A 9,547-nucleotide genomic window follows, 5' to 3' on the forward strand; every position below is an offset into this window, starting at 1 on the left:
TGAGTTGGGCTATCTCGGGTCACATCACAACCAGCTGTGGAATGTTGAAGGCTGTGTCTAGGGCAACCTCGGACTCAGGTATCACTTGTGAGGCTTGCCTCGGATGTGTTCGCCTCGCGGGTAAGGCCTGGTGTCTTAAGTGAGGAGGACAGTCTGTCTGATTTTGACGACTTGGTTCCTTAGCTGGTTACTTTACTCTAAAGGGACTCTTCTAAGTAAGCAGTCCTAGAACTCTACAGGGATTCCCACAGTGGCCCCAGGTGAACCGCCAACACTTGACTGATTCACCAATCGATTCTCGACATTCCCCACTCAATTGGATTCATATTCTGACTGACCCTGAAACCTCAAATCAACTGTGTTTATGAAGAAAAGCTCTTCATCCATTGACCGGATAGATTCTGACCTTAAACAAACTTCTGAATCTTCCATTTCCTGGAATAAGTGGTTCTCCCTACATTGGGGTCCGTCACCCAACACAGGCAATCCACACAGTGATACCATGTGGCACCCAGGACAGTGTGGGATGGAAATGAAGCCTGAAGCTTCCAGACAATATCGAAAAAGGAAGCATCAGGATGAAGAAGGCACAGAGACTGAGTCTGAAGCTTTGAGACATGGTCGAAAATTGAAACACCAGGAAGAGGGTCGAACGGATTGGGAGTTTGAAGAGCCCAGCAAGGCTCAGAAGAGGCTAGCTCAGGAACAGCAAGATGGATGGCTTCAAAGTGAACAGCCAGGCAAGGAGCAGCCACGGAAACCCCGGGAGGGGAGGCCAAGACAACTAAAGATCCTAGACTTGGCCAAAGGTCCACAGGAGCAGGCTGTAACTGGGAGAAAATCTTCTGATGGTGGCAAGGGTCGTAAGCGGCCCTATTGGGTCATGGAGGCATTTCCCCTAGACCACCATAGGGTAAAGCACCAAAAGTTCCAGCAGCACCTTCAACACAATGATGACACGATCTCTGACCCACCCAGGGCTCCCAGGGCACTTACGCATAGTTCGAAGGTTAAAGGTCGTGTGGAAGAGCACAGTCACGGATCCAGAACAACTAAGTGTGATCCTAAACAATCTACTCTTGCTGCCATAAGAGAATGTCTGTCACCAGACAATATAGGAAAGATGTCTCCAGAAGAATCTTCTGATGCACAGAAGAAAGCTGGAGTAAACTTTGAAGAAAGAAGGAGACACCACTCGGAGTCTGACTTGCAAGGAATACGGGCTCAAATCCTGCATACTGGCAGCAGCAGCTTACTCCCCAACAAGACACCCATATTTACAACAAAGGAAAAGCATGTTGCAGACCAAGGGAAGTGCAGAGGAACGGATGAAGTGCGTGATATTACCGAGGACATGGAAAAGGAAATCAAGAAGGCACTAGGTCCAGGGCCCCAAGAGGAAGTATTAAGTAGTGCGTTCAAATTGCACATTACTCGAGGTGATATCCAGACCCTAGAGCCTGGTGAATGGCTCAATGACGAGATAATTAATTTTTACATGAATCTTCTGGTTAAGAGAAGTGAAAAGGAAAGCTACCCTGCTCTTCATGTGTTTAGCACTTTTTTTTACCCCAAGCTAAAACATGGCGGCTACAGTGCTGTGAAGAGATGGACTCGGGCAATGGATCTCTTTGAAAAGGAAATTATTTTAGTGCCTATCCACCAGAACACACATTGGAGCCTAATAGAAATCGACCTCCGAAAACAGAGTATTATATACTATGACTCCATGGGATACACAGGGCAGAGCATTTGTGAGACCATCTTTCAATATTTACAAAATGAGAGCAAGACTCGAAGGAACATTGAGCTGAACCCTTTGGAGTGGAAGCAATACAGCATGACATCAGAGGAGATTCCTCAACAGCTCAACGGGAGCGACTGTGGCGTGTTTACCTGCAAATATGCAGATTACATTTCTAGAGACCAACCTACCACCTTTTCTCAGCAGCACATGCCCATCTTTAGGAAGAGGATGGTATGGGAGATCCTGCACAGTCACTTACTGTAACAACATCCTGCCAGTTGCTATGGCACCCTGCACTTTTCCATCGATGCTTTTCTATACCTCAAGCAGGATGGTTTGAAAATACTGAAAACAGATACTGAGCTGTCCAACTTGCATAAATCCCACTATCTTCAATGTAGTCAGTCCTAACTTGGGGAGTCCTGCCAGTGCCGCCTATAGGATGCATGTAACTACTGCAAGCTTAGGAACTGCTGTCCAACCCACAGAAGAGCACATGTTCAATATATTCTTTAATGCTGGATTTAGTTTATGAATTTTTTTTTGTCCTCTTGCCCCCCTATGATTTTTTGTTTCATTAACTCATTTGTAAACCTTGGCAGTTGTTAATTTCTATTATTATTATTAATATTATTTCTATAATATTTCTTTTACTTTTCTATTATTATTATTATTATAACTATCAACTCTATTTCTTGTTTGAACTGTTTATCCCTGAAAGGCATGCCCATTACAGTGTTATCCCTACTGAAGATCAGGAGAAACATCAACAAGAGGAGGCAGGCAGTGTCGACTAGCACCTCTAATGCTGGTGATGAGCTGCTAAATTGAAGCTAGGGGTGTGTTTTATGTATGTTTTTTTTAACATTTGAGTATCGTATAACAAAGGAAAATGAATTGTATCAACTGATTCTTTTCTGACCCACTGAAACCTATTAGACTTGCCTAGGTTGTGGACATAAGTGACCATAGATGTGGTCAATCTGCTTTCCTGCCTGTCCAGGACTCATGTAGACCTCTGTGAACATAGGACGTGGCCAAGCGGCTGCCTCCTTTTCAGGAGCCATGTAGACATCTGTGAACATCGGATGTGGTCAAGCTGCTGCCTCCTTTCCAGGATTCATGTAGACCTGTGTGAACATCGGATGTGGTCAAGCGGCTGCCTCCTTTCCAGGACTCATGTAGACCTGTGTGACCATCGGATGTGGTCAAGCTGCTGCCTCCTTTCCAGGACTCATGTAGACCTCTGTGAACATAGGACATGGCCAAGCTGCTGCCTCCTTTCCAGGACTCATGTAGACCTCTGTGAACATAGGATGTGGCCAAGCGGCTGCCTCCTTTCCAGGACTCATGTAGACCTCTGTGAACATAGGACGTGGCCAAGCTGCTGCCTCCTTTCCAGGACTCATGTAGACCTGTGTGACCATCGGATGTGGTCAAACTGCTGCCTCCTTTCCAGGACTCATGTAGACCTCTGTGAACATAGGATGTGGCCAAGCGGCTGCCTCCTTTCCAGGACTCATGTAGACCTGTGTGACCATCGGATGTGGTCAAACTGCTGCCTCCTTTCCAGGACTCATGTAGACCTCTGTGAACATAGGATGTGGCCAAGCGGCTGCCTCCTTTCCAGGACTCATGTAGACCTCTGTGAACATAGGACGTGGCCAAGCTGCTGCCTCCTTTCAGGACTCCTGTAGTCCTGTGTGGCTCAAGAGTGTGGCAAGCTGCTGGACGCCTGTCCAAGATTCATGTAGACCTATGTGGCCATCGGATATGGCCAACTACTGCCTGCTGTCCAGGATTATAGAGACAAGCATTATGTTTATCCAAAGACACCGTCTTTCCCAGAATTAATGGGATCAGCCTTAGTTTTGGAAGCTGATTAAAAATAACCATAATTGCAAATATCCATTTTTATCTCAGGTCTCAATGAATCCAAACATCAGCTTTGCTAGGGTTGCATTGAATTATTTGAAAAGTTTTATTCTATTTAAAGTTATGTTTTCTACTTAATTTGTTATATTACTATTATTATATCCCATTCCCACTGTGGCAGTGGGGATTTCGTGTTTAACCTTGACATTGCTGATTATAGAATAATCCATTTCATGTGTGATAAACTTGTATTTAACTTTTTTTGTTCATTATGTTTCAGTTGTGTTAATGCAATGTTTATGTAATAGAGTTTAAAGTCATTACAATATAAAATAAAAATTATCATATAATTTGCCATTTCTCATGTTTTTCTTTCATCCTGAAGAATTTCCCTGAAATTTAAACACAGAATCTAGACCAACAGCTGGGGAGTCTGCAGGGGTCCTCTACATGTGGGTAAAAACTGTGTATCCTGGTCTGTTTGTGGGAACCCTGTCAGTGGGACAGGGATCTACCCTGGTTCATGAGCTGGCTTCTTGGAGCCCATTCCCTATAGTGGGATGGCTTGTTCAGCCTTGATGCAGGGGGCAAGGGGTTGGTCCTGTCTCAGCTTGACTGTCAGGCTTTGTGGATTTCCCATGGGAGGCCTTACTCTTTCTGAGGAGTGGATGAGGTGTGGGTTGGGGGAAAGTGGAAGGCCTAGCGGGAGAAGGGGAGGAGGGGAAACTGTGGTTGGTATGTAAAATGAATAAATTTTTTTTTAAAAAAAAGGTTATGCAATTCCACAGGGAAAAAATCCATCTTCAATCTCCGGTAGTCTGATAGAATGCAGGGGATTATTTCAATTTTCTTGTATTTGTTGAGACTTGTTTTGTGACCGTGCGTATGTGGTCAGTTTTGGAGATTCTTCCATGAGGTGCTGAGAAGAAGAAAATATTCCTTTCTGTTTGGGTCAAATGTTCTGTAGATATCTGTTTGTCCCATTTGGTTCATAATTCCTGTTAGTGCTAGTATTTCTCTGTTTAGTTTTTGTCTGGATGACCATCTGTCCGTCTGTGGTGAGAGTGTGATATTGAATCACTCTATCATTGTGTGAGGGTCAACATGTGATTTAAATAGTAATGTCTTTAAAAAAACAAATATGGATATCATTCATTGTGTTTGGAGCCTAGATGTTAAGAAATGAGAGATCATGTTGGTGGATTTTTCCTTTGATGAGTATGAAGTGTCCTTCCCCATCTCTTTTGATTAGTTTTGGTTTGAAGTCTATTATGATATTAGAATGGCTACACCAGCTTGCTTCTTAGGTCCATTTGCTTGGAAAAACCTTTTCAATCCTTTTCTTTTAGGTAATAACAATCTTTGATGGTGAGGTGTGTTTCTTGTATGATGCAGCAGAAGAATGAATCCCATTTCCTGTCCATTCTATCAGTCTTTGTCTTTTTATTAGGGAATAGAAACCATTGATATTGAGAGATATCAATGATCATTGATTGTTAATTCCTGTGTTATTTGTTGTTGTTTGTTGTAGTAGTAGTAGTAGTAGTAGTTGTTGTTGGTGGTGGTGGTGGTGTGTGTGTGTGTGTGTGCGCGCGCGCATGCGTGTGCGTGCTTCCCTTCCTTTGGTGTTGCTGGTGTGAGATGAGATTATTGCCTGTGTTTTCATGGGTGTACATAACCTCCTTCAGCTGGAATTTTCCTTTTAGCACCTTCTATAGGGTTGGATTTGACTTTATCATGGAATATCTTGTTTTTTCATCTATGGTGGTTGAACGTTTTTCTGGGTATAGTAGTCTGGGCTGGCATCTGTGGTCTCTTAGAGTCTTCAGCACATCTCTCCAGGCCTTTCTGGCTTTTAGAGTCTCCATTGAGAAGTTGAGTGTAATTCTAATAGGTCTGCCTTTATATGTTACTTGGTCTTTTTGCCTTACAGCTTTTAATTTTTTAAATCTTTCTGCTTTGTATGCTTAGAGTTTTGATTATTATGGTGTAAGGGACTTTATTTTCTGTCCAATCTGTGTGATGTTCTGTATGTTCTGCATGTATAAGTGGTGTTCTGTATGCTTCTTGTGAGTTCTCTTGGGTAGGAATATTCTCTTTTATGATTTTGTTGAAGCTATTTTCTGGGCCTTTCAGCTGGGATTCGTCTCATTTTTCTAATCCTATTATTTTTAGGTCTGGTCTTTTCATATCATCACAGATTTTTTTTTTGGATGTTCTATGTGAGGAATTTTTTGATTTAGTATTTTCTTTATTTCCATTTTCTTTGTATACATTTTCAATGTATCTATATAATGATATTTTATTTGTGTTTTAATAAATAAAGCTTGCTTGAAGATCAGAGTGCAAAGCTAGCCAAACTAGTCAGCCATACAGACTAGGCAGTGGTGGCACACACCTTTAATCCCAGCACTGGAGAGGAATATAAGGTGGTATGAGACAGGAATTCACTCTTTTTAGTCTGAAGATTTTGTAGAGGTAATTGCTCTCTAGTGGCTTGGTTGCTTTGCTTTTCTGATCTTCAGTTCGAACCCCAATATCTGTCTCTGGTTTTTTATTACCTGTACTACATCTAACAAATAAAGCAGAGGTAAGAGCTCGCTAGTTGCTTGTCTGCTTTGCTTTTCTTATCTTCACCTTGAATCTCAATATCTGTCTCTGGGTTTTTGTTGTTCATGCTCCATCTGGCACCCAACTTTTGGGTACAAATTCATAAAAAAGCTATTTGTCTGTGTCTTTACAGCCAACAGCAGAGGCTGGGGCTACACATGACCAGAGTAACCACCCTATTGGCTAGGCTTTTCTTTCTTTTCTCCTTGTGAGCTTTCACTGAATCCCATTGTCAGCTACCTGCCAAGCAAGGTAGCTGCCTTGAAATACAGTAAGACTTTTATTCTTCTATGCAGCAACAATAAGCCTCACATCTTTATCATCATAGCAGGTTTAATGAAAAAATTGGGAATTCTTAAAGGGAGGAATTAGCTAAAAGGGAGAGTTTTTTCCCAAGTTAAAAAAAAAAGAAAGATACAATTATGAGAGAGAAAGTTAGGTCTCTGTATGATTATGTAATGCATGATTTAAGAATGGAACAATTAAATGAACAGACAATCAACTTAACCAGAATTGACATACTATTAATTATCGTTTTGATAATCCTTGTTGTTGTTTTGATAATTTTTGGTTTATCTCTTTAAAAAAAAGTTATTTGATTTGACTGCCAAGATACAGGGTTTCAAAAAATAAAACAGATCATAGAGATATTCAGATTCAGACAGAAGACTTTATAGAGAACCAATTTCAGCATTGCATTATAAGGTTAGAGAGAAACAGCCTAAGGTTTTCAATCAACCAATCTTATAGGAACAACTGCCAAATGATTGATATCCCCATGGAAATGTTGAATTTAAGGAGATTCAAGGAGGTAATATGGCATGCTTTCATCTTTTGTTAAGTAAAGGCTAAACCTGTGGTCAATTTATAATAGAATTATCCCTAAAGACTGTATAGACTTTGTTAAAACTGTTTTAGAGCCTGGTCCACAATTACAATGGTGTCCCTGCTTTAGAGAAGAGGCTAAGACTATTGAACAACTGTAAAGCTAGAGGTAGGGAAATCTCCCAAGATCAGCTATTGTGAGAGAAGATTATGCTACTATAGAAAGGCAAGCTGTATGTGATGACCACACCCTGGCTTTATACAATGCAGCGGCTTTGAATGCTTGGGAATGAATTGGAGAAATAGGAAAGAAAATTGAGTCATTTACTAAAGTTATATATGTCCCAAAGGAAGTCTTTATAGATTTCTTACAAAGATTGACTTTAGCAATAAATAGAGTGACACCAAATTCAGAAGCTAAACAAATAATAATTGAGTCTCTGGCTTTTGAAAATATTAATTCTCAATGCAAAAGGATAATTAGGACATTGAAGGCAATGTCAGTACCCTTGGAGGAATGGATCTGAAATATAATTGATATTGAATCTCATGACCATGAAGAATCTTGAATAGGAGAGGTGTTTTCCAGAAGTTTGAGGAAAAATCAAAATTGTGGCAAACAAGGTCACCTTAAAAGGGATTGTAAACAGGGCATTTCTAAAAGCAATCATTTTCTAAGCATAATCCATTCAGAATGTCCCTGCCTTCTGGATTATGCAGAAGATGTGACAAAGGCAGGCATTGGACTAATGAAGGTAGATCAACAAAAGATATTCAATGTAACCCTTTGTCATGGGGAAACTCCTTGAGGGACCTCTCACAGGCTCCTATACCAAATACATCTGTGTTTTCTTGCCATCATAGAGGAAACTTCTTCCCAAAGAAATTAAAGAACCTAATGCTTTTTGTAAGAAAACATATTGTTCTTGATAACAGAAGCTATAGAAGAGAAAACAAAAAATTTCGGGAGAAACCATAAAGTAAGTATTTTGGCAAACTTCTATAAATGAACAAAAAACCAAAATTAAAAATATGAATAAATGAAATCATTGAAGGTCTGGTAGACACAGGTGCAGGTATAAAACAATAATTTAACCAGAATCTTGACATCCAAATTGGCCTCTTTAGGAGGTAAATATTCAGCTTTTAGTGTATGGAACTTTATCTCAGGTAAAACAGAGAGTGAGATGGGTTGAATATTTAGGGCCAGAAAAACAGAAAGAAAAATTAAAATCATATGTTGCTAACATAGCAAGGAATTTGTGGAGATGTGATTTGTTACAGCAACAGAATGCTCAGATTAATATTCCCCCAATCTTAGAAACAAACCATAAGTTAACCTATGTTTCTGGGAAAAATATTAGAAGGTATTATAAAGAACAGTCACTGACCATTCAGTTTGTACAAGAATAGGATACAACAGCTGCTGATCTTCCAAAGGCACCAACAGCCCTACCTTTAAAATGATTGACAGAAAAACCTGTATGGATTGTGCAATGGCCTTTAACAACAAAAAACTTCAGGCTTTAGAACAGCTAGTACAAGAACAACTAAGTGCTCAGCATATTGAAGAATCAACCAGCCCTTGGCATTCCTCTGTATTTGTTAGTAAAAAGAAATCTGGAAAGTGGAGAATGGTAACAGATTTAACAGCTGTTAATAAGGTGATTCAGCCAATGGGCTCTCTACAGTCTGGCATTCCTTTGCTTTCTCTGTTGCTTAAAGTATGGCCTCTTATAGTTATTGATTTAAAAGATTGTTTCTATGCTATACCATTACAAGAAAAAGACAGAAAAATTTACCTTCACGGTGCCTACTTATAATAATTCTCAGCCTGATAAGAGAGATCAATGGAAGGTTCTCCCATAGGGAATGTTAAATAGCCTCACCCTGTGCCATATTTTGTACAGCAACTGCTGGGAAGAATATGTAAGCAATTTCCTGAATCTATAGTTTACCATTTCATGGATGACATATTATTATTTGATTTAAACATTGATACTTTAAAAAAAATGTTAGAAGAAATATAGAAGATTTTGCCTTGTTGGGGATTACAAATGACTTCTGAAAATATATAAAAAGAAGATTCTATTAATTATTTAGGCTATAAAATAGGTTTACAGAAAATTAGACTCCAACAGGTGCAAATTGGGAGAGATTGATCGCGAACTCTTAATGACTTCCAAAGAACGCAATCTATTCCATGGCCCACTATTGGGATAAAACCTGATGAACTGAGACACCTCTTGATTAGAAGAGATGGTAGTTCATCAAGCAGCATGGCCATTTGATCTAAACTAATCTATAAAACTAACAAATGTTTTTCATTTGACTAGAAATAACTTTCCAAAAGAGAACTTCCTCCAAATTAGAATTGGAACAGGGTTTTGTTTTTTACTTTTTAGGAGAAAAAATTTGTTCAGCTAAGGCATATGAAGACCACTGGACAAATGAGACATCTGAAGAAAAAGAACAAATCATCCAGAAAAA

The 9,547-nt window shown here is 39.8% G+C and overlaps 1 pseudogene; it reads left to right on the forward strand.

The window, feature by feature from the left end:
* Positions 1–502: 502 nt before the first annotated feature.
* Positions 503–2,011, forward strand: LOC142844960 (sentrin-specific protease 2 pseudogene; annotated as a pseudogene).
* The last annotated feature ends 7,536 nt before the right edge of the window (positions 2,012–9,547 follow it).

The sequence above is a fragment of the Microtus pennsylvanicus genome, chromosome 2 (assembly GCF_037038515.1).
Source record: "Microtus pennsylvanicus isolate mMicPen1 chromosome 2, mMicPen1.hap1, whole genome shotgun sequence".
In the NCBI taxonomy this organism is placed as follows: Eukaryota; Metazoa; Chordata; class Mammalia; order Rodentia; family Cricetidae; genus Microtus; species Microtus pennsylvanicus.